Source organism: Protopterus annectens, chromosome 6.part0 (assembly GCF_019279795.1).
Source record: "Protopterus annectens isolate FY-2018-M chromosome 6.part0, PAN1.0, whole genome shotgun sequence".
NCBI classification, from domain to species: Eukaryota; Metazoa; Chordata; order Ceratodontiformes; family Protopteridae; genus Protopterus; species Protopterus annectens.
In genome coordinates this window covers 1,382,467,016-1,382,494,799 of record NC_056737.1, presented here as the reverse complement: position 1 = coordinate 1,382,494,799, position 27,784 = coordinate 1,382,467,016, and the positions used below count along the sequence as shown (strand labels likewise).

Sequence of the window (27,784 nt, the reverse complement as noted above, 5' to 3'; positions counted from 1 at the left end):
GCGTGTGTGTGTGTGTGTGTAAGACTAAAGTGAGTAGACCCCCCCATATATCTATATCTCTATATTTCTACGTATATATTTATATATCTATATATCTATATATACTGTATATGTATATATATATATATATATATATATATATATATATATATATAACCACTACTAAATACAGAACACTCACTCTACTGTCGCCCAAAATCCCAAGACCAAACACCCAAAACACTACAATGCCGAAAAACCAAAACCACCAAATTCAAACTACCAAAAACTACACACAACATACACCACACACAGACACATACACACACCTTCCCCCAAAATGCAAATACACAAACCTAACCTACCGACAAACAGGGGGTCAAGCCCCTGCACCCCCCATGTGGGGGGCTGTGCCCCCCACACTCCCCAACTTAAATATTCTAACTCCAAGGTTGCACTACCCAGACAAACACATGAATACACCATCACATGCCTACATCCCCCTCACACACACACACATCACACTCACAACACACACACACACACTAAACCTCTAACAAACACAGTTAAACAGAAATACTTACCTGCCCTTCCACCATATTGCAACACCGGAAGCATAAATTTCAAACTCCTGATAGTCGGGATTTTGAAATTCGCGCTTCTGGTCTTTCGGTAGTTTGGGGTTTTGACTATATGGTCTCCAAACTTTCGAGATTATGTAGTGTTCCCATATATATAAATATATATATATACACACACACACACACACACACACACACACACACACACACACACACACACACACACACGTGCACACACACACACACACACACACACACACACACACACACACACACACACACACACACACACGCACACACGCACACACACACACGTGTATATATACACACACGTGAATGTCACACAGACAGACACACACACTACCTGCACAATCATTGGATTGCAAAAAGAAAAGTAAAAACCACACATATTTGCTGGAAAAATCTCCTTCTTAATGTGAAGTTTTTGGAATTAATTTCTTAAATGCATAACACAATGATTGAGTGGCATTCTTATCATAACTGTATGTTGACTGATATACAGCATTACGCTCTGCAACAGTAAGTTCTAATTAAGGCTTTAGTAGGAAATTTGCATTTTATTAGCTTTTTTTCATCACAGTGTACTTGACAACTTTTCCAAAAGGGTGACTGTGTCTAAAACAACAATATTTAAAAATTTACAGAGCCATAAAACAACACTACAGGCCAATAATTCAAAATTAGGAAGTTGCTAACATTTACAAAAAAAACAAACAGGAATAATGCCAGCACTTTTTAGTCACTAAGTTACAATGTCCTCACTGAACTGAATCAGAAGTTGTGAACACATGGTGTCTGAAAGTGACAACACATTTCCTTAATGACAACATTGACAGAGCCTTAACCTCAGGGAGAGGAATTCATTTTTAATGTATTCTATTCTTTGTGTTGTTATTTGATTTCTGTTCTTCATGTTGTTGTTATGTCATAATACTTGTTTTTATTTTTGTCTTTCTGAGGAACTGATGCAAAGTAGATAATAAAATAATGCATCACTAAAGGTTTCGCCGCATTTCCTCTCACAGAGATGTATGTGCTTAACCAATAATGGTTTATTCAGCCTTTCTGCACTTTATTATTAGCTTGCAGGCATCTGCAACAGTCATTAAGTATTTGCCCCAGTTTTGACATTAACAGGCCTGCATATAATACTATGCTTTCATATTAAGGTGACAAAATCCAAATGTTCCACTCACTTCCAGGAAAGTGCTTTAACTCCAGGAGGAACACAATTCAGTCCACAGGTATGTATATCCTTTTTCTGTAACTGAGTCATTCAGATTCCTACCTGAAAGTGATGATGAAGTGGAAACCCCCCTCACCATTGAATTTTAGAGAGTTGTATGTGAAATACATTGACTTTTTTTGATTGGTAAAAAAAGATACAGATGCAAAGACACACATACACATGTAAAGACACACATACACATGTGCACACACACATACACACACACACACACACACACACACACACACACACACACACACACACACACACACACACACACACACACACACACATGCATGCACACTCAACTTACATGCCGACATGTACACATGCACACATGCAATTGCATACATGTGCACACATGTCTAAACACATAAATGCATGCAAGTCATGCCTCCCAATTGCCTGAATTGACTGGGTGTACCCATTTTTTAAGTAAAATACAGCTGCTGCCCCATCTGCCCAATATGGGTACTAACACTTGTGTTATTTTGCTGGAAATAGATAGCTGTTTGCCTCAACCAATCAGACTGTCTCTTTACTAAATCTGTTTTTCACTGTTCTATCTGTCTTCCTGTTCTTCTTTTCCTGCCTGCTTTATATGCTGTGTCAGCTGACCTCAAGAGCGGTATACTGTTTGCTATTAGATCTGCTAAATCTGCTAAAGCTGTATTGAACAGATCCAGAACCTGCTGTATCCATTATTCATCGACTCTGAATACCAGATGGAAAGTTAACATGCATGTGATTGGCCCTGCCAGGAGGAGGAGAAAGGAAGATCTACAAAAGTGTTGAATATGGCATGACCAGGGATTTGCTTATTTGAGGAGAGGAAGCTCCTTGTCTAGTTTTTGCTGAAACTTGAGGGACTTGAATTTGGAAATGGAGAACTGAACTTGTTTACAGAGTAAATGCTGTTTATCCAGGGATCCTTTACACAGACAGCACAGGGTGTAATTTTTCACCACAGGCTACAACAAATTCTGTCATCCTGAGCAATCTGGATGAGTATAAGCTATTGTTTTTCCTATTTATTTCCAGAATTCAGTATATGGTCCTGGTCTCTGTTCACTATCTGTGTGAAGCATGCAAGTTTGTCTACACTGATTTCCTCCAAGTACTGCAGTTTCTGCCTTTATTAAAATTTTTGCAAAACCAAATGGTTCACTGGCTATTCTTGGTATAGGATATTATTTCAAAAGTCATAATAATCAGCGATAATATAATGATCTCCAGGTGGTCTACAACAATACACACAATAATTGGTTACATTTCTTTTGGTACAAAAAAGCCCTCCACGTCCCTCTTTCAAGATTTGTATGACATACCTCACAAAAGAAGTCCTAAGTTTAAACCAAATCCTAACCAGAATCAATATCAGAGTCTCAGATTCAAACCCAGTCTAACTCCAAATCTAGCCCTGAATTTGCTGACTTGGAAAAGTACCTACAATAATTATATTTGACCAAATAGCTTTTAATTTAATGTGACATTTATAAAAATCAAGTTCTTAATCAGTGCAACATTTTTTTAAAAAACAAATGTATCCAAAATAACTCAGTCAGATTACTCCCATTTGATATATTCATACATAATTGACATACTCATGGGGACATTAAGCTGTGAATGCCTACCTACTTTAACAATGCTGTCTTCTGGTTTGTGATTGAAAAATATTCACAAAGATTATCTCTGTTGCTTAATTAACAAACGTTTAAATTACTAAATACTTCTCCACATAGAGTCAGGTGACTGTATTAACAGTATATGAAATACATTTCAATGAATTACAAAAAATAAAAATGACATTCGCACAAGTAACAGAATTAGATTTATTCATCAAGCAAAGCCTGCCACATCCTTCATGCAAATGTCAGTGACTACTTTCTACCTCTGGTTAACATATAATAAAAAATAAAGAGCTGGCATCAGGTCAGGGTAAAATGTTTTTTTCCTTTCAGTCACTTTGTTCATGGAAAATGCTCATGTGTATTCCACCTACTACTAATAAGCCTAGATATCACTCCTGCTTCATTTTATGCCTGACTACAATTTTGCTTTACAGACATTTAATCCATATTGATTTGAGAAAGTAGTAAGAGTAATACAATATGCTCTGTTCTTCATTTTTGTATTCTGCTGTAATGAGATATACCAGTGGTATAACTGGCTCATTTTTTCAAATGATGTGATGATACTAAATTCAAAAAATTACTCAAGAGTCAGTCAGACAAGAAGAGGTCAGTGGAGCAAATACTGCAATTGCAGGAGAAGCAGGTTTATACAGTATATATGCTATGGCTCTAGCCTCTATTAAATAATCATTCTTCATTTTCCTTATTATTTATGGTATGAATTACACAGTGACAAACTATGTCCCAGAAAATTATGAAGCCATTTTTAGATGTGCACCTCTATTAGATGATATGAATGGTGTGCATAGGGGTGACCTGTAACAATGCGTTGAATACCAAGTGAAATGCCTACAATACAAAGGAAATGAGAACAGTAAAGGAGAAACTGACTTCTGTCCAGATCATGTTTGGCATGTTTTATTGAACATTATTAAATTTAACATTGCAGTCGTCCAGAAAATATTCAAAACTTCAGCAGTCATGTTACCAATACACAGCTCAATTAGACCTGTATGCAGTAAGACACTCTTGTTCTTTTTAATCCATACCTAGCCTCCCTTACTGTCCCTGTTTGTTACTGTTATATACCTAACATGACGTTTGATAAGCCTATCTGTCATCTGCTAGCCCATTAAGCAATCCACCTCCTTGCTTTTTGGCATGATTGTTTGTTTGTGTCTTTCGGCTTTTCCTGGTTAGGGGTCGCCACAGCAGAACTCCGGTCCGCTAATGATTGGTAGTTGATTTTTACATGCCGAGTTACCAGCCCTGATGCACAACCTTCAACGAAGGTACGCCCATTCATGCATGTCTCCACGCAGAAGACGCTCTAGCTGAGAATCGAACCGGACAGCGTCTTACTGTGAGGCGACAACGCTACCGCAGCACCACCACCGCGGGTACTAATTACTGCAAAATTGGGCTTTTGGGCCAATGTTTGAAGGCTCCGTTCAGATATCACTATCCTGAGATACAGCCTGTTTAGAGATATTTCTCCAGAGTATACTACAACTCCTCACATGTGGGTAGCTTATGACACATTTGCTTTTTACCACTTGATCTAAAAGTCAAGATCCTTAAATCCAACTAGCCTGATCTTACTTAATTACCTAACCCTTCTACCACTTGCTCCTGTTAAACTGTATAGCTCTATGACAATCCTTAATGTATCCCTAAACCCCTACTTAGTTCTCAATCCTAACTTGACTTGTCACTCCATAACACTAAATCTAAAATTCCCCTCCCCTAACTCTAAAATCCCTAATCAATCTCTAAACCTAAAATGCTACTCCCCTTCCCAGTTACCAAAGCTCCCCTCCTACTCCCTCAACCTAAATTCTCCTCTTAATCACAGCCTTAAAACCCTAAGCTTAGTGTAGCAGGAGGGACAGGACCTTTCTCTGCATTCAGTGTGTAAAAAAAGCAAATTAGTCCCAGACAGGACATTTATCTACCATGGGATGAGCCCTGAGTCATTCTCTTGCAAGTGAATATGGTCAGTTTAAATGATCATCAATTCACCTAAAGCATATTTTTGAGGTGTAGGATGAAACTGGGGCACCTAGCAAAAACAATATGAATATGGTTCAGAAGGTCAATCAGCTGAGAAGTGAACGATCAAGTGATGTAGAACAACAATGCCAACCACTGTAAGATTCAATTTATTTATTCATTTATGTGTCAATAATAATAAATTGATAATTTGGTTTGGTAGAGAAACTCTTTCCAACAATGGCTGTGGCCAGGGGCAAAAAGGGATTACAGAATTTAATAGGTTTGTAGGGAGTAGATTCAAAACAAAAAAAAAAAAAAATGAAGATCCAAAGGTATAAAACAGAAGACCCTAATTAATTACAACCATATAAAACAGAAGACACTAATTAATTACAACCATATAAAACAGAGGACAATAATTAATTACAACCATATAAAGCAGAAGACAGTAATGAATTCCAACCCTCTTAATAGCCACGTGACATTTTTAGTTGCTTTAAAAGCAATGAAATTCAGTATGAGTTCATTCTGATGAAAACTTATCAAAGCTAAAATCACCTTCTGAACTAGAATATGGTGGTAGTAAATTACTGACTTTTTGGATTCACCATCTTTCTATCTTCTTTTTTGATGTTTTATGTTTATTATTTAAAGTCAAGGTTAGTTGATATGAATGCTGATTCTTTCTAAGCAGAAGAAGATTACCAGACCTGCCTTGCATGCAATCACACACAGCATGCGAGCACGCACACAAAGACACACACACACACCTCACACACACATTCACAGATGCTCGCACGCACACACACACACACACACACACACACACACACACACACACACACACACACACACACACACACACACCTACAGGCACCTTAGAGTCATCAACCTGACCACCATATAACTTTACAGAAAATCTGCATGAAGACAGGAAAGGCACCTCAGCTGTGAACTCTTAATGTGAAATGGCAATGGCAGTGCTACTCACTGCAACCAATACACAGGAATAAAACAGGTTAACAATAAAAATCATGTTTTATATCTACATGTATAGCAATTAAAAGTTATGACCCTCATCCTAATTCTTGTTCAAACTGCATCCAAAGCTAAATTGCATTGGTAACCTAGGATTTAACAGATAAACTCACTTCAGAAGCCCTATCATGATAGATTAGAGCAGTTAGGTGAATGTGTTAAAAGTCTAGCAACATTACAGGAACTCTGTGTGTGAAATGTTGAAAGCTCTAAGGCAGATATGAAATGATATTATGTCATTTCCTTTCTGTTTGTGGAGAAATGACACATATGTATGTATTTTCCCTTCTCTAAAGAGTAGTGATGTAGAACTAATGAGTGGAGTTTAAACAAAAAAACGCTTAACTTATTAGATGAATTCTACCATATTACTTATGTCAGGATACTAAAATGAAAAAAAAAAAAACATTTTGTAAAATTCTCCAGCTTTATTAAAAAGATGTATAGCAGATTGGCAATAGCATATGCTATGTCCTCTGAACTGTGAGGAGGTATCATTTTCCTTGGAACAGAAGCCCATAAATAACAAGATGTGCACTTATTGCCTAAGAAGTAATGCATAAGCAACTTTCTATACAAGAAAAAGCAGCCTGCCTTTGCAGGATTGAAATACTAATACATGGATCTGCGGAGTGAATCGTGTGTGAAAGCACAGGGTGAACTTTACATTACTGCCTGGGTTTTACGAGTTGAATGTGATCTATGTGCAAATGAACAGTAGTGCTTAGAAGTTGGAAAATGTCGGTGTGAAGTGAGACAAAGATCATTGTTCTTTGTATGAGTGTAAGGTATTATTCGTAAAAAACGGGACGCAACAGCTGTGACTCTGAAAGGGAAACACAGACTAGGTAATTAACCACTGTGAACAGCATTAAGATGGTACTCGAAGAACTGCTCAGAGCAGGAACACTTTTTCTGAACAAAAGCTGTTTTGTATATAGATTTTTTTTGGGGGGAATGGGAAAAAAATGAAGGCAGATGCCATGAATTTCTCATATTCACTGACATTTACTCAGTGTGATAGTGCCTGGTATAAGACAATGTGTTGATATTTTAGTTGACCTCAGACAGATCATGGAAGGAAATTAAATACTGTTGAACAGAAGCCACTTTTTACATGGCTCAAATAGCATAGTTCAGCTTAAACTTTTAGAAATATTTGATGATAAGTTACTGTTTTTGCAAGTAGAAGAACACCTTTATGTAAAGCCCACATGGGAAACAAAGAAATGAAGACTGCATCTCTTATCACAAACAACAAAACAGAGGATCCTTGTAATATGTGCAAGTTTCTCAGCATTTCTCACTTTATCAAAAGTATTTCTGGTTGCCCCACCAAGAGCAATAATTTAACGTGTGGGAAATTTGCATATAACCCTTAATACTGACAATGAGAGATGCCAGAAAATATTTGTCTAAGATTTTCCCTTTTTCAGAATTTGCTTGGAGCCCGCCATTAAGCTAATTTCTTATGGATTGTTTCTGAGTCAAAAGTTAACATATGACAGAAGTGGCATTTTTTTGTCATGTGATCTTAAATCTGAAGATGCACAGTCGCTTCTATGCATTTGTTGCATTCACATGCTTTCAAGTCATCATTTTCACTCATGATAAAGCAAGTAGGAAGCCAACAATCAACCTGTCATATCTGAAAATACTAATAGAATATATATTTGCCTAACAGACAGAATTGCAAGAGTTTTTTTTTTTTTTCAATTTTCTTCAGTAGAGAGGAATCATTGGGACTGGCATTTGGATTATTTATTGCATTAATAGATCTGCTTTGCATTGTTATCTGACTCTGTTATTAAATGACATGGTGTTAACACTGCCTAGAAGCAGAACAGCTGAATACTTTTCCTAGGTTTTAGAAACACAGGCAGGGCAACCAATAAAAATACCTGACTTGATATTTAAGTGTCATTTAGGGTGGTTTGTAAGTTGCACTTTGGTAAAACTACTCTTTTCTTTTGTGAACATCAGATGTTTGTAGCACTAAAATTACAGATACATTTTCCAGTATAATGGTATTTACTTTGTAGTGCATGGAGCTTGGTGATTACATTCTGATATGTGGAAAATGACAAATCAGTTAAGTGCCAGAGTGGTGAGAAACCCAACCTTAATAAATGTTAACCACCCCCTGCTTAAATTGTTAAGGTTGAGTACCATGCTGGGCAGTCATATCCACTTCTGACTAGCAAACGACAGTGGCAGAAAACAAGATTTGTTTCTGCCTGCCATCCCTTGGTAATGTGTCCCTGACTTCCTATCATAAACTTAGAAAGTTAGTAGAGTAACAGGATGTATGGTTACTTGCTTTTTCTGAAGGATACAGTCTGAAACCTAAATGTCATTATTTAGTATCTTCACCCACCAGTAATTTGTCTGAAAACCATGGAATTTATGAGGAACAGACCAAACACATGAGACAAAAATCCTGACATTCTGTGAAAATTTGGATAGTTAAGAGGCATGGGAAGGTAAGTGTAAAAGTATGGGACTGCATTACACTGCCTTTCTAACAGCTAAGTGCTTCATAACATTAAAAGCCAACAACACACTTAGCACTTTTTCTTTCTTCTTTTTGAGAGTTAAATATCTTTGTATCCATGTCTCAAACACTTAAAGTCTTCTTGCTTTGTGACCCACTCATAATTTTCTTATGTTTAATATATTACAATTTAAAATAATTTTCCTCTATTTATTGGTTTACTAAGCAGGTAAATTCCATTAGTTGGGACTACTTATTTTAGGTTCATTTACATGGCTCAAATTGTATAGTTCAACTTAAACATTTAGAAATATTTGCTAATAAATTACTGTTTTTGCAAGTAGAAGAACACATAGTAGGTAAGTGCTAGGCTATCAGCCCTTGTGGGCGATTTTAAGCCTATCCAATTTCCCCTTTTGTGTTCAAATTAACCTATCCGCTTGGTTAGAAATTGGCCTTACCCATCCCATGGTTGATAATTATATGTTACCCCCTAATGAGAATAACCAATATCATACCATAGATAATTTGAGGGTACCCATACATGGGATAAAGCATTTAGCAGCTGCCTCTGTCCATTAGTAGTACAGGGTGAATTTCCCATCCATAGATCCAAGTTACACTAGAATATGGACAAAGATGAACATTGTTTTATGTTGATAGGGAGTCTATTCAAGAGCAGTGGTGTCTTCTGGGAGATATACCTGTCCCTCCAAACCATTCCGTTGATGTGTAGAAGAGGTTTAGATCCCTAGGCTGAGTATTTCCGATGCAATTTGACTTGCTGATATGCAATAAATCCGTCAGTATTGGGTCGGAGAATTCTTTGCATGTCAGACACAGGTCTGTAGGATACAAAGTATAGTGAGAAGGATTTGAGTCTGTCTATATAGAACATTTTTTTTAGCCTTGTATCCTTTGAGGAAGGTATCTTTGTGGGTGTGCTATTTCTTGCGTGTATGTTGTTGTTGCAGACATTTTTATGAATAACCTCTTTTTTATATAATTTGTTTTAGAGTTATATTTTACACTTTGAAGTTCTAGAAATCCAAACTTAGATATAGTCATGCTCCAACATGATTTTTTAATGACCCATGAAGTAAGTCTGATATTGATCTATTTGCTTGTATCATTTTGTTGACTATTTCATACTACATGGTGCTTGTTACAAAAGGCGATCTGGAGGCAAAGGCTGTAATATAATAAATAATTCAATTTAAGTTTTGGAGGTAAGTATATATGTACATTTGTAGGATAACTTTCAGTAATATAATAAATTATATATAGTGGACATTAATGATGTGCATCATAAATTCAGATTAAAGGTGCAACTAAAAACAAATGTTTTTAAGCAATCATTCTAATTCTGCTCAGCTCAGCAATGCAGTGCAATTTTAGTCAAACACTTCTCAATTAAGTCGTATAAAACATGCATATATGGTTGATGTTATCAAAGAAGTATCTTGTGCAGCCATTGTTATAATGTGCCCCACTGAAAAAGAATACTTAATTTGTATTATCATATTATGTATTCATTTGCTAAATAAATAATACAATAATGCAGAGAGTATGTAATTTGTAATATCATATTGTCCTGGTCCCCTTCAATAAACACATCACACCGAATGACATTTGAAGACTTTTATTAAACTTCTATAACTTTGATTACCAATTTTATTTACAACTGGACATAGTATAGTTGATTCTAAACACAGCATAAACCTCCTTGTAATGTTAATCAGGACAGTGTACCTGCTCATCCTGCCAGTAAGTAGCACACAACATCCACACACCGGAGGGGGAACAGAAGAGGGTAAGTCTGTCCCTCTTCTCTGCCTACCCCAACTAACATAACCAAAATCCCCACCAAACCGCCAACAAAAATGGGAGGGAGGGTAGCAAGTTAATGCCAAAATGTGACTACTTACCCAGCTACACTTGTCTAATCCCATTAAGCCCCTCCCCACACATCTTATTTCCTCCCAATCATCCCTCCCTCCATTTAACCCTTTCACCTCCCCAGCCCACCTAACTTCCATTAATATATCAGCCTAACCCCTTTTGAAGATGTCCCAGGACATCTTGGTTTGTTACCAAACCTCATTTGTCCTGGTCCCCTTCAATAAACACATCACACTGAATGACATTTGATGACTTTTATTAAACTTCCATAACTTTGATTACCAATTTTATTTACAACTGGACATAGTATAGTTTGTTCTAAACACAGCATAAACATCCTTGTAATGTTAATCAGAACAGCGTACCTGCTCATCCTGCCCAGTAAGCAGCATACATACCTTTGCTCTCTTACTTTACTTATAAATCTCCTTTTATTGTTAATTAGGACAGCGTACCTGCTCATCTTGCCCAATAAGCAGCGTCCATGCCTTTGTTCGCTTACTTTACTTATGAATCAGCGTCCCATCTTACTTCATAAACCATTCATCAAATTACCAACCAAATAAGCAGCATCCTTACCTCCGTTTGTTTACCTATTTAGCAAACTTCCTCCAGCTGCTCATTTCCTTTCCACAAATCCTTGCAATAAACTTCCATACACTGGAGGGGGAACAGAAGTGGGCGAGCCTGTCCCTCTTCTCCGCCAACCAGCCTGACCAGGCTGTTCCCCCTCCCTTCAACTCAAATTCTTCAACCCACTACTTCCCCTAAAGGGAAGAATAAATCCAAACTTCATTCGGTGTACCATCACCTGTAAAGCGCTTTAGAATCCTATCACAATCCCACCGTTGCATAGCCCATGTAGACAAGCTGCTTACACCACCATACAAAGCCTTTACTAGTCCTCAATGCCTACTGACCCCAGCCACACCAGGTCAGTGACTAGCCCTCACCATCCAAAATGTGGTAAAATAATCCAACCCTACCACTCAAAGCCAATTCCTCCTATACACAAAGCACCACCCAGCTCACCGTCCTGATCCACTTATTCAATGCAACCTGTTAATCCCGACTAAGATAACACCCCTTTTACCAAAACCTCTCCTATAACCGTCCCCTTAAACCTGCCACAATCATGTAATCCTAACCATCATCTTACCTGCCTCAGCTCACCTAATATCTCCTTCAACAGTAACATAACTTGGTATGCTACCATAGTAATCTGCCCACCAAATCCATTCAAGAAAAAAAAAAAAAGCCCCAACTATCAACAAGACAGTGTGAAATTCACCCTGATACTTCCACAGCAATGAACAAATCAAACCCCCATACAGCTGCTCTGCTGGAAATCCATAACCTCATTCTTAATGCCCCATCAGCCGATACATTCCTCAGCAGCCTCCCTCATCTGTCGAGTCCAAATTCCTTCAGACCACCAAAAATGCCAGCTCAGCAAGTCCCCATCTGCGACCTCAGTGTGATTTCTGTCAGTAACTGTTGCCCACTTGTGCTCCCCCTGTGTAACCTCCTCACTCGCCACTGCTTCTATCATCTGTGAATTCACTGTATCGCCACAAATGTTACTCAGCACACCACCATCTACAAAGAAAAGGACAAAATTAAACTCTCTAATATTAATGAGAAGGCTCCACCTTATACCTACCTATTCCAAATTACTGCCACAGCATTCCAACACTTGTCCTTTAGATCCCCTTTTCAAGCCACCGCATGATGCCTTCTGTCCTTCAGCAATTGCAGTCAGTAACTGTCACCACCTTGTGCTCCCCATGTATAACCTCTTTGTTCGCCACTGCTTCCATCATCTGTGACTTGACTGTGGATCACCACAACTGGTACTCATGAAACCACCATCTACAAAGAAAAGGACAAAAGTAAAAATCCTCTAAAATGTAAAGAGAAGGCTCCACTTTATACCCACCTATTCCAAATTATAGCAGCAGTGTTCCAAAACCCCCATCTGCAAGAAAGAAAAAAGGACATATAAATCATATAAAATACATAACACACAAAGACATCTTCAAAACACCCAGGAAGGAATGTACCCCACCAAACACACTTGTGAGAAAGCAGCAATAACTGAAGCTAAGCTTCTAATAACTCTATCAAATACCTAACGTAAATTTTACTACCAGTTGAGAATGTTACATCTAAACCCCACACATGAAGGGGCATATCAATATCCACAAACCAGGGTAACCTTGTGATTCCATACCACATCCATTAGTGCACTGTGTAGGCCAAGCAAACTTATATTGTAAAACCCATGTGCCTAACACTCAACCTTCCATCTCCAAAAGAAGAACACTAGCCACCATAATATAGAACCAAGAGACAAGATGCAGAAAACCTAATAGCTTACTAGCAGTTTAACCAGGAGGATAACTTCACCGAGCCCTGACCTAATTCTCTTGCGGTGTCACCCCACCCCCACCCCCAAGGGACACATGGATCACCCAACTGATAAAGCCTATCCAGACTTCTGCAGGTTATTCGACCCATACCACACAGGTAATCCCAGGAAAGTTAAGACAAGAAGGCAGAGAGCTGATGAGTCCTGACTACATAACTATTTCTGATGATGCAGGTACGAGGGAGAACTGGACTAAATAAGACTGTATATGGTTCATAGGTAAATACTAGGCTAGTTGGTCTTGTGGACCATTATAAGCCTGTTCAATTTTACTTTCAAAGATGAGAGTTAAACATTGCACCTTAATCATTATACCAACCCCCATGAATCAATTACTATTTGCAAATAGGCAAAAGCCTTTACTCTAAACAATGCATCACAAATATCGAAAGAAATTGCAGTAAGTGTTGACAGACTTATTAAATTTTTATCCCTTCAACACGGAGATTACAATTTGTTCACACACACTTCCCCTCCCTGTTATGCAATTCAGGCATGCTTATAAAAGGTAAAGCAAAATTAAAAGCAATTACATTAAAATTAGTCGTGGTTATCTAATGGAGGAGTCAGGATGGGAAGTTAGTACCAGTTTTTTATTCAGGAATCACAAGTAACAGAATGCATCTCAATAACAGAAGGCAAAACAAGCGAAAGTTACATTTGCATTTGTCATGACCTTGTCTCAGTATTTCCCAGTGTAGGTGCTTCATTGCTCATACAGAAGTTTGATGGCCATCTGTAATGCACCTTATGTGTCCTGCTTTAACTAAATAAACTTTGGTAATGAGGGTGGAACAAAGCTTAGGGCACCTATAATATTAAATTAATAATAGCATGGTTAGAGTAGCAGACTGTACCCACACATACCCACACAAAATGGATAGCAGTAAAGAAATGATAGCCTAATCAGTACTGCAAGCTGAATTGGAACAGTCTTCTATCTGATCTGGGAATGGCCAAGGTAACTCAGACAAACAGTAGGCTTGTAATAATGAAAGTGCTCTAGTTGTGTATGGCATACATTGAAAAAATCCTTTCAGTGATTTATAAAACTGACAATGTATTTACCAGTCAGCACATAACAGTAATTCTGGTCAAAACAGGCTTAAAAGTTTACTTCAGCTGCCTTAGAACATGGTCATAAACCCAACTAACCACCAAAATAATGAGTCTGTATACAGATGACAAAATTAAGCACACTAACAATATATAGTGTGTTTATGACATAAGACTAATGAAGTAAAACAACTTGAAATTTTACAACTACATGGGCAGACTACGAGTGCCATAGTAACTATAAATGAGCAATTAACATTACTCGCAAGCTGTAAACAGCTTGGATTTAACCCGGTAGTTGTTGTCGCTACCGCACAAGCACAGTAGCACATCTGTCCCCCTCACAGAACTCACAGCCTGCAAAATCACCATCTTGGCTTCCTCTAACCCCCAAACTACCACTGAATTACTCAGTGGCCAGGAAAGCCACCTAAGACCCACATGAGCTGATGAAAACAGGGAACACAATAATTGCCCACAAGATAATATAACTCCAAGAAATGAAAGCTATACCCTGGTGCTTATTTGTTTTGTTTTGTTTTTTTTTAACAAGTATTGTACTTCCAATGGCAGCAAAGCAGATGGAGCTGTCCTGATGCAAGAAAGGAGCCATAACAAACAAAACCCAGGCCTGATAACGAATGCCAAGGACCTTTTTTTTTTTTTTTTTTTTCTTTCTCTCCCAACCTATACCATGACAACCAACAATCCACCTCTGCTGTACCCCATGCCCACCGGAGGACTCGCAACACCTGTCACCGTAGCGTGAACAGTGAGAAACAGCTCCCAACCCCATTCATGCCATGAAAGCAGTCGCCAATAAAATGGCAACATCCAGAGAAAACAATTTTGTTTTGAGAACCCCCACAGAACTTCTTAGCCATTATAGCAGAAGCAAACAAATAAAATCTGCCGATATAGTACATAAGTAGCAACAAATACGGTAAACGAGAGAGAGAGAGAAAAAAAAAAAAACATCAAATAACACGTTTAGTACCCCATGACCACCATGTCACAAATCACCGCCAAGAATCAATAGCTAGCAGCTGTGGCAGAGTAGAAATCCACTACAAAATTCCACGCTTGCACAAGTCATGCCAAATCAGTATCACAACTCCCTTCCTAGGCACAGTTAAGTACCTTACAAGTTCTCTTTATCAAATGTGCTCAATAAGCAGTGTTTGAGTCCAGGAAAGCACAGAATGCATGCTAACACACAAAACTAAAGAAGCCACGTGGCTCATAGCATATTCTCTACCCTTATGGCAAAGAGATCACAACTGAGAGGACCCAACTCCCGCATCCCAACCATAACCGCCAAATCCGTAGAACTGGGTATTAAAGGAACTGTTGAGAAAACACTCCACCCTTTCAAAAGGAGACTGCAAAGGAAGCAGCATGGCAGACGCAGCTGTCCTAAAGCCAGTGAAATGCCCATCTCCAATCCCCACCAAATACCAGCCATTTTGAATCTAAAGTCTTATGATGAAAGGAAAATCTCCTTGCACACAAATTTAGAGAAAATCATCAACAAGCAGAGGAAAGCCAGAGGTAACCACCACCACCAAGGCCTACCTGCTCTCAAGATACCTACAGATCATCATGGATGTACAACTTGCAGTAGCAAGTTCAAGCCAAAATGTGACCATTTACCCAGCTACACTTGTCTAATCCCCTTAAGCCCCTCCCCACCATTATCTCATTTCCTCCCAATCATCCCTCCTTCCATTTAACCCTTTCACCTCTCCAACCCACTTAATTCCCATTAATATATCAGCCTAATCCCTTTTGAAAATGTCCCAGGACAACTTGGTTTGTTACCAAACCTCATTTATGCATTCATTTTCTGACTTTCATAAGAGTGTTGATCTCCTCAAAGAGTTTTAAGAGGTGTTTTGAAGCAGTTTCTTTTTATGGTGTATTGTGTTTAAAGGTGTGCAAATCAATCTCCTTATCTAAAAAAAATCATGGATTTGAACTTGTAGCAGGCATGTTATTTCCTTGTAATATCCCTGCATGAGGGCTGCCAAATGAAACTTGTCTATGAATGTTCTATACTTAAAGGTGGAAAAGCAGTGAAAAAGGGCAAATGTACATCTATCTATCTATCTATCTATCTATCTATCTATCTATCTATCTATCTATCTATCTATCTATCTATCTATCCATCTATCCATCTATCTATCTATCTATCTATCTATCTATCTATCTATCTATCTATCTATCTATCTATCTATCTATCTATCCATCTATCTATCTATCTATCTATCTATCTATCTATCTATCCATCTATCTATCTATCTATCTATCTATCTATCTATCTATCTATCTATCTATCTATCTAATCTTTCTGTCTGTCTGTCTATCTCTCTATCAATATGTTTGCAGTCCAAAACAGAGAACACTTCTTTTTCAGTATGACAGTTGCTTTCCTTGGGGGATCATAGTACTACAGAGTCTGGCAATTTGTGCTTACCATGCTGTAAGCCTGCATAGAAAGAAGAGAATAAGTGCATGAAACAAGGCTGGAATGAAAAGAAAGAACTTGTAGATGACCTTTATGTGAGCTTCAGCTAATTATGCCTTGTTCTGGTAACTAAAAGCATTGTGTAAAGCATACATGTCAACCTTCTAGCACAAGAAATCTCGACAAAGACAAAAGTAATGTGGTGGGGTGAACAAATGTCCAAAAATAGGGACAATTGTTTAAATATTGCTTTTATGAACTTGCTAAAATAAAAGGTTTTGTGTTACCATACATTTTCTGAAGGATATAAAATCTGAAACTCAAATGTGTGCCGTTATTTAGGAAATTCAATCCTTGAAGATTAGCCAGAAAACCTCAACTTTTATGAGCTACAGACCAAAAGTATGAGGCAAATATCTGGTTATTCTTTGGAAATCTTGACAGGTGAGAGGTATGGTGGAGAGACAACTAAATGTTAATGTTGTTAATGTTTTAGTACACTTGGAACTTGGTTTGTTGCAGGTATAGGAGTTGGTGAAGAGAAAAAAGTTTCCCCTTTTCTATAAGTTTGTGTGCCCTTGGAATTATATATGTAGAGATGGAAGATTTGTGGCACAGCCCCTGCATTGCTACGAGGGTGCATGGGGCTTGCCTCCCTACAAAATGACTGTTTTAGAGTACATGGAAATATATTTAAACTGATCACTTGAGTGTACAATTAAAGTTTGTCTCAGATATTTATTCATGATCATTCTTGTCTCAGCTAAGTAAGATGTGATTACTCTTAGTAAATGCACTTTCTGTTTCAACTCACAGAATGTTATTAATTAATGATTTTTTAGTGTAAAGTAGTTGGTTGTGTAAAATGGGTAGCATAATGTCTTAAAGAACGCATATTGTAGTGAAGTAACTATTACATTACCTTGTAGGCAAACAGTCCAAATAACCACAAGCTATTCTAGTTCTCCTTAAGTATTCTTCTAATCCAGGCAAAACTAATCAGCCAAATCCATCACCAAACACCCCCCCCCCCCCCAAACCAGACTACAGGTCATTTCAACACATGCTTCATTCAAGTAATTATCTCCATACTTAACAGCAATACTACTCACCACACCCCCTCCAATGCCCAAGCTTGTACACATTCAACATCATTCATAATCAAATCCATCCTTCTTTCCATCATCAGAAAATAGCTCTTCAATCTTAAACCAACACAATTTGCAGCTGATACCCTCCCAAAAGAATACATTAAAAGTCCTGCTAATATCCTTGCATTCTCTGTATCTTTAGTCATAAACAGACCATCAAGGAAAGACATGTCCCCCTTTTCTGGAAAAATCATACATTGGCCCACTACATAAAGATATCAAATCATTGTTATCCACTAATTTCTCTCAGAAATCCTTCAGAAATACATACTTATAGATTTTCTGCAGTTTCTGACTGATAACTCCTGTCACTACCTTCCCAGCATGGCTTCTGCCCTGATCATCATGCCACTACTGCCCTATTGAGTTCTGACAACACAAACAACCACTGCATCTCAAGCAATGAAGTTTCTGTTGTGTTCCTAGACTAATCTAAAGCATTCAATAGCATTTCTCACTAAAAACAATTAAACTCCACAGTGTTGGTCTTTCTCAAGTCTTTCTCCTCTTGTTACACAGTTACTTATCTGTTAGATTACAAACAGTAAAATGGGAATTTGGATTCTCTTCCTTATTCCCCTCACTATTCATACACAATCGACTATTCACTGCTAGGCACGTCATACTGTTCCAGTATGCAGACAACTCTACCCTCATTTGCCTTGCCTCTAGTCTAACCAGATTACAACTGCTTAATCAATAATCCTTTTCTTGTCTATCAAAACCTGGCTCAATGTTTCCAGTTAATACTGTATTTAAGCAAAAATATACATATATATATATATATATATATATATATATTATTTACTCCCAAACTAAGCTCTTTTGAAAAAAAAAAAATAACATCTACGCTTTAAAGAAGGAATCAATAGAAATTGTCTCACATACCAAGCCACTAGTTGTTGCAATAGAGGACTCAGAAACTTGACCTCCATATTAATAAGAAAGAACAAACAAAAGTTGGGGGTTCTGTACAGAGCATGACATTGTTTCACTGATTCTACTACAAAAAACATTTCTTCAGGCTATCTACTACCAGCACTCCTATATACTTCCGCTATCCTCCCTGACCTGTAGTCATGATAAAAGTAAAACTTGAACAATGCTTTAATAAAATTGCAAAATTTGTCATCAACCAACATTATGGATCTCATAATTGCATATCCCCTCAGTCAGCTAAACTGGCTTGGACTAAACCCCTATTTTACACGCTCCCATCTTACAGCAGCCCAAAGTCTAATACATAAGCTGAATAAATGTCCTGCCTTAACCAACATTTTGCATGTCTGTTCTGAACATAGACCCCTTTGCCTCAAAGTCAAATTGCTTCTGGATATAAATCACACAATATGGTAGGAGAGGCCATATACACAAATTAAATCTTCAAAATCTGAAAGTCTCTCCCTTTCTCATTAAAACAAAATGAAAGCCAACAATCTTGCAAATCAGAATTAAAACAGAACTTGAAAATCATTTGCATGCCCTTGCTAACAGGCAGAATAAACTCCTATCTACTATCCTATAATTCCTCCCATCAGCACCTCAACGTAGGTCATATTCGCTTGTCATAAACCATATTTCTATGTGCATCTACCTAATCCTACTGACCCCCCACCTTCCTTTCTTACATGTAGTTCTAAATAATAACCTTTCAATCATAATATGCTCACAATGCATTCTCCTTCCTGTATAATCTCCTGTATCTTTCACTCCTATATGTATGCTATTTCTTATTTCTATTTCCCTTTAAGTCCTGACATTTAACAGCTTCTACCCCTCTTCTCCATTTGTACTCTATACTGACATCTCTCAACTCTTAAGTCATACGGAACTTAATAAAAAATGTTTGTTTTGCACTAGCATGTCCAGTCTGAAGATATTTCCATCCATGTGGACAATGTAACTTTTCTGGCAATGTCTAAGATTCTGCTTACATAACCCACCTACCGTACATAACGGTGTAGTACAAACTATGAAAAACCTTTTATTGTACCCTTGTGTCTATTTTACAATAAGAAAATCTCTTCTACCCCTACCTGTAACTGTCTGAGGCCCTGCCGCAAAGGGATTTCTCACCAAGATGGAGTTTTCTAGTAAACAATAAAAAAAAATAAAATAAAAAAAAATCACTTAATTCATAGGTTCATAGGTAGCTACTAGGCTATCTGCCCGAAGGCATTCATAAGCCTAGCCAAAATGTGTTGGCTTTCGCCGCCCCCTTAGATTAGTTCCCTGTGTCTCTGTCCAGCAGAGCCACTGAAATGATCCCCGGGGTAAACTTTCTGTTTCAATTAATGTATGAACTCTCTTATCTTTCCAACCAGTATGTGCATTTATTCCATGCCACACATTTTGAACATCTTCTAAATTTGACCTGTCAGTGCATATAATTATTTTACTTTAACTGTGAATACCAAACAAAATAAAAAGAACTGCACATTCCCACTCCCTAGAAAATCATAGAATAATTATCTATACTTTATTTACTTTTACTGTGTGATCATTAGATCACTAGATTTTTAACTAAGCAAGAGCCCGTAGGATGAACCATGAGAATTTATACTGCACTGACCTTCAAAACATAACAAAGCAAAAATTCACTGTATAATCTTATTGCCTTATCATATTGATTTATCAGACCTGTTAACAGTGCTGGTCCTTATTCTGCATCTCTCTCTCTCTGTATATATATATATATATATATATATATATATATATATATATATATATATATATATATACACACACATTTTATATATATATATATATATATATATATATATATATATATATATATCTATATCTATATATATATATATATATATATATATATATATATATATACACACATTTTATATATATAATATATATATATGTATTTATAACATTTTTTCATGTAAAATAGTTCCTCTGCCTAATGCTTCAAACTTAGTGTAGTATATGGAAATCTTATTGAAGGAAATATTTTACATTCAAAATGTCTTTGGTAATTATTTAATGTCTATATACAGTCTACTTATCTCTCACAGACACATACATACAAACATTTAGAGGCGGTGTATCTTTAAAAAGATATGATTAAATTTAATTTATTATGCCAGGCATTAAAAGTTTCTAATCTCCAAACCACTCAACTGTCCAGATTTTCAACGAATGCCAAGATATTTACCTCATTTTTATTTTGGTTCTGTTCCTCATAAAACTTGTGGTTTGGTGGCAACTCATTAGGACTGAAGTCATTAAATAATGACTTCCAGTTGAGTTTCAGACTTCATTTCCTTCAGAAAACGCTCACTAAAACAAATCTTGTTATTATAGCAAATTTCTAATTTTACAAGAGCAATACTTAAATTCTGTCCTTATTTGAGTCTTCCTTCCCCCATTATTTTAGGTTTTACCCAGATATCTTAACCTATCTTAGGAGGTTTAGAAGTATGCAGACCTCTTTATTGCTGGTGCCACTGCTTGTTCATTCAACCTCTCTACACACACACACACACACACACACACACACACACACACACACACACACACACACACACACACACACGCGCCACACACACACACACACACACACACACACACACACACACACACACACAGACATACACAATCAGTTACTTTTATTTCACAATAGCTTTTGCTTAGCAAGCGTAAAATAATGGCTCGATCAATCTCACTCTCACTTTCATGCGCGCTTACACTCAACACACACGGCCTTAAATATACATGCACACTTTTTATTTTTTTTAACATTCTCTGTTTATTTTAATTTTATACTTGCTTCTTAGTGAGTGAAAAATAATTCCAACTGCTAGTTTTCTTACTGTGCTACTTTGATGCATTGGACTTGTTTTTTCAATGGGAATTACCTGTACATTAACACCCTGGTGGAAAACATTTATTGTCCAATCAGACCACCAATGTTTGTATTGCCTATTCTCTAACCAAGCAATAATGCCCAACAGGATGTGCTACTGTGTAAATATCATGCGTTCCGGCCCCAAAATCCGGACAACACCAAGAAAGGAGGGGGGGTGTCCATATTCATAAAGGACACCCACACCTCAAGGTTGGTGGCAACGCACGATGCATCGGAGACCATCCAGGTGCAATTAACCATAGGCAAGACTGCTCTGCAATTTGTAGCATGTTACAGGCCACCCTCTCAAACTCAGGAACCTCACATGGCCTTCCTGAAAACATTGGAGGGGATAAATGTATCTCCAAACACCATCATACTAGGTGATTTCACCTACCCTAATATAGACTGGGAACACTACTCAAGCCCAAACACTCTAGCCCAAAGGTTCCTGGAGTTCATAAACTCGAATGCCATGGAACAACTAGTCACCATCCCCACAAGAGGAGAAAACATACTTGATCTCATCATCACGAACATGGGATCACAATGTTCAACACCGGAAGTATACCCCTCACTGGTGAGATCAGATCATAAACTAATCTTGCTGGAGGTCCTCATCCCGCCCCCGCCTGAAATAAAAAAGACCACAGTGAAAAACTTCTCAAAAGCCGACTTCACACTTCTAAAAACTAGCGTGGTCTCCTTCAAGGCCCCTGAGCCAGTGGTAAACATTACTCAAACCGCTGAATCACTTACAAATGCCTTCTACCAGCACCTACAGGACTGCATGGATCAGGCAATCCCAAACAAACCTAAGACTCTTTGTACCAAAGGCAAGCGTCCAGTCTGGTGGACCCCAGCCATAAACAAGCTCTACAACAAAAGGAGGAAGCTACTACAAGATAGAGCAAAATCCTTGAAAGGTAAGACACCTTTGATCATTATAAGTAAAAAACTAAGAGCTCTCATAAAATCATCCAAGGCAAATTTTGAGAGAAAAATCACCAAGGACTCAAAAGACAATCATAAGGCCTTCTTTAGCTATGTTAGAAACCTAGGAGGAAGCTCCCAGATATGCTCAGAATTAGTTCAAAATGATGTGAAGATTACTGAACCTACACACATTGCCAACATACTGGCTGACAGGTTCAGTGCAAACTTCTCCCCAAAAGGAGAGATGTGTATACCACAGGATTGTACCGCCCCAAACATCTCCAACGCCCAGGTGAGAACTGCCCTCTCCAAAGCAAAAAACACAGCATCCATGGGACCGGATGGTGTCCCCGGCTGTGTGCTCCACGAACTCAATGAGGAATTAAACCCGCAGTTAGGACAGCTGTTTAATCTTAGCCTCACCTCAGGTGCATTACCCAAGGAGTGGCGCACGGCGACTGTGGTCCCACTTCACAAGGGCGGTGCCTCCACCGACCCTGGTAATTACCATCCCATTAGCTTGACAAGCCTTATCTGCAAAGCCATGGAGAGGATCATAATGGAACTCATAAATAAAGACATAGGGAACTTGCAGACTTTGGATCCAACCCAGTTTGGCTTTGTCAAAGGCAGATCATGCCTTTTAAACTTGGTTGACTTTTTCGAGACAGTCACCAAGGCCATTGATGAGGAAAGGCAGTCCATACAGCCTACCTCGACCTGGCAAAGGCCTTCACACAATACCCCACTCAGGTATCATTGAAAAACTCATCAGCTTGAATGTAAACCCATACATCACAAGATGGGTTGCAAACTGGCTAAGTGACAGAACCCACAGGGTCAGAGTTGCTGGAGCCATGTCAGACTCAAAGCCTGTCACAAGTGGTGTCCCACAGGGCTCAGTCCTGGGTCCACTCTTGTTCGGCATCTACTTTTCTGAAGTACAAGCAAACACAGGAGGGTTATGGCTGACAAAGTTTGCAGATGACTGCAAACTGGGCGCCATAGTCGAAAACACATCTGACACAGATATCCTTCAGAAGGGCCTCACAGAAACGGATAACTGGTGCCAGAGCCATGGCCTAAAGTTAAACGCCAAGAAATGCATAGTCATACCCTTCGGGAAAAACAAGGTTACCCCTAGCTACCATATAGGTGGCAATCCACTGAGCACAGAAGAAGTCATCAGGGATCTGGGGACCCAGGTTGACAGTAGCCTTTCGTTTGACACTCATGTTGCTAAAGTAGTTAGGAAAACCTTCTACATTGCCTACCTGATCATGAAGGGATTCACATCTAGATCAAGGGAGGTCATTGTCCCCCTGTACTCATCACTCATTAGACCTATGATTGAGTACAATGCCCCATTCAGAATGTATCTGACCCGACACCTGCAGCAGCTGGAAAGGCCCCAAAAGTTCCTCACCAAAAGGATAAAGGGTCTCAAAAATATGTCTTATGCTGCCCGACTGAAAGAACTCCAGCTCTATTCAGTCTCATACCGCTTGCTCAGAGGTGACCTGTGCCTGACATATAAGGCCATGTCAAACCCAGATTTGATGAATATGCTTCACCTCAAACACTCTAGATCCCTCAGAACCACAAGGCGGGAGACTTAAACCTTGACACGGTTATTAATAGAACGTGCTGGAGGGACAAATTCATCACCCAGAGACTCCCTATGCTGTGGAACAAAATCCCGGTACATGTGAGGCAGAGCACCTCGCTGGCCTTGTTCAAGAGGAATCTTGACCAATGGATGGGAGATCGCAGATATACCTCAGGGATTACTTCAGTGTCACTGCTTGACAGAGGCACAGCAAAATAATAGGCATAGTTTTATTCAAACTAAAGGGGTGGCGAAAGCCACATAACTATGGGCTAGGCTTATAAATGCCCTTGGGCAGATAGCCTAGTATGAACCTATGAACCTATGAACCTAATAATGCAGGTCTGGGGTGTTGCAAGGCCCAAAGCCTTATTATACTGCCATGAAGCATCAGACTTGTTTTTTTAGCAGGCATTACCTCTATATTAACACCCTACTGGAGAACATCTGTTTTATAATCTGAGTGCAGATGAACAGTTTGCGCATTCTCTAATATAATTTAACAGTCTCTTGCAACTCTTAATTTAGTCATTGTTTTTATTTCACTTTTTCTTTGTTTCAGTGCAGATTTGCATCTTTACTTTTCTTTACTGTTAATGATTTATGTACACCATTGCATACTAGTATATTCTAGTAGCCTTAGTACTTAAACTATGAAGAAATGTTAACTTTCTGCCTATAGATGATACTGAGATTATGGCTTTACTAGCTTTGGCTATGTCTGTTTTAAAGAATTTTCCCATTAAAAGACTGTTATATACTGGTACCTGAATGCTTGAAGAGTGAATTCATGGGCCATGCAAGAAAGTAAACATGTCACAGTTACCTAAATTTATGATGAATTAATAACTTAACTTGATTAAGTGAAATAAAAGACATTGCTGACTTATTTCTCAGAACCCATCTTGATTTCATATTATAATCTCCAAACCTGATAAGATATGAGGTAAGTATAAGGCACGAAAATGTATTCACTAACTGACAGTGCCACGGTGCAGTCACTGTGAAGTATTTAGAGCATGCAGTGTCTGCATCCATGTGTGCCTTAAGTGATACCCATTAGCAAATGTTGTTACTTTCAAAAGGCAAACCATTTGAAATGATGTACTTAAATTGATGCTATCTGAGATTTCTACTCAAAAGCTTAACTTTGTGTACTGTTTTATCCATTCAGAGGTTCTGGTTCTAATTCCAAATGCTTGACTCTGAACAAGTCACTTAATCCAACAGTGCCCATGCACTGTCCCTGAAAATGTGGGCCTCTGCCTAGTAGGCTTACCTAATTATAAAATAGAGTTAATAATAGTGGTTTGTCTTCTTCAGTATGCAAGTGGAAGTGACAAGTAACCAAGATATCTTAGATATAATTGACTTAGTTATACCCTGTGCTTTAATATTCATAGTAATTTTTGGCTTGATAAATTAAAACAATTACATGGCGAGAAATGCAAACTGATTTGGAAGGTACTAAGACATGCGTCTGGAGCTTTTCTCCCCTGGCCTCTGCTGAAAATTGGCTTAGTTCTAAGTCGGACTTTCCCGGTAAACAAATGTTAAATAAATAAATAAATAAGTTGTGGTTTCCTGGACTGAGAGTTTTTTTTGTTCCAGGACATCAATGATGAGTTTCGAAACATGTCAGATTTTATATCAGGAACACACCTCAGTCTCCAAACTCATACGATGACTGGTCTTTAAGGATTATAGCAGAGGTTCAGAAAGAGGGTTACAGAACCAACTGATATTGCCAGCATCCTGGCAGATAGGTTCAGTGCTAACTTTACCCCCCACCCCCTAAAGGGCCCATATCTATACAGAAAGAATGCAGAGTCCCTGTAATCACAACTACGCAGGTAAAAGCTGCACTCTCTAAAGCCAAAAACACAGCATCCGTTGGACCGGACAACATCCCAGCCTGCGTTTTACATGAACTTCAGGACAAACTGGCTCCCCACTTAAGCACCATGTTTAATAATAGCCTCACATCAGGCTTTGTGCCCACTAAATGGCGCACAGCAACAGTTATCCCACTCCACAAAGAGTGAGCCACCACTGATCCTAGGAACTATCAACCTATTAGCCTGACGAGCCTGGTCTGCAAGGCCATGGAATATATCATCATGGAACTCATAAACAAAGACACTGGTAACCTCCATCTCTGGATCCCATCCAGTTCGGGTTTGTGAAAGGCAGATCATGCCTCCTGAACCTGATTGACTTCTTTGAGGCAGTCACCAAAGCCATAGATGGGGGTAAGGTGGTTCACACAGCCCATTTTGACCTCGCCAAGGCTTTCAACACCATCCCCCATTCTGGAATTATAGCTAAACTCACATAACTAGGTATAAATCCCTACATCACAAGATGGGTTGCCAACTGGCTCACTGACAGAACCCACAGTGTAAAAGTTGCAGACTCCAAATCTGACCTCAAAGCAGTGACAAGTGGAGTACCACAGGGTTCCGTCCTGGGACCACTCCTGTTTGGTATCTACTTCTCTGAAGTACAGGCTACCACAGAAGGCCTCTGGCTAATGAAGTTCACAAATGACTGCAAACTAGGAGCCATAGTCAAGTCCCCAGATGATGTGGACATCCTACAGAATGGCCTCGCTGAGACAGATGCCTGGTGTCAGAGCCATGGCCTCAAGCTCAATGCCAAAAAGATGCAGCATCATCCCTTTTGGTAAAAACTCTGTATCCATGAACTACCACATAGGTAGCAATCTACTTAACACCGAATGTATGGTAAGAGACCTTGGGACCCAGGTGGACAGCAGTCTTTCCTTTGATAGTCACATTGCCACAGTAGTCAGGAAGTCCTTCTACATGGCACACCTCATCATAAAAGGGTTGTCATCCAGGAAAAAAGAGGTCATTGTTCCTCTCTACACTTGACACTCGTTAGACCCATTATAGAGTACAACGCCCCTTTTGGGATGTACCTCACAAGACAACTGCAGCAGCTTGAAAGGCCACATAAGTACCTCACAAAGAGGATTACTGGCCTCAAACAAATGCCCTATACTGGCCGTCTCAAAAAACTCCAGCTCTACTCCGTCACATATCGCCTACTCCGAGGTGATCTCTGCCTAACATATAAAGCTATGTCAAACCCAAAGCTGTTGGACATGCTACACCTAAAGAAATCTCAATCCCTCCGAGCTACACGCTCTAGGGACCTAAACCTTGTCACCAAAATAAACAGGACATGCTGGAGGGATAGATTCCTGTCCCAGAGACTTCCCATACTCTGGAACAGGCTACCCATCTATGTCAAGCAAAGTTCTTCATTAGGACTCTTCAAGAAAAATCTTGATGAGTGGATGGGAAATAGGAAATACACCCCGGGGATCACTTCTGAGTCTCTGCTCGACAGTGGCACAGGAAAATAACTTTCT

General features: G+C 38.7%; 1 protein-coding gene across 3 annotated transcripts in view; it reads left to right on the top strand.

The window, feature by feature from the left end:
• Nucleotides 1-27,784, top strand: part of NCKAP5 (NCK associated protein 5) — a 1,523,932-nt gene that overhangs the window by 1,177,754 nt on the left and 318,394 nt on the right. The gene's annotated exons all lie outside the window — the stretch shown is intronic.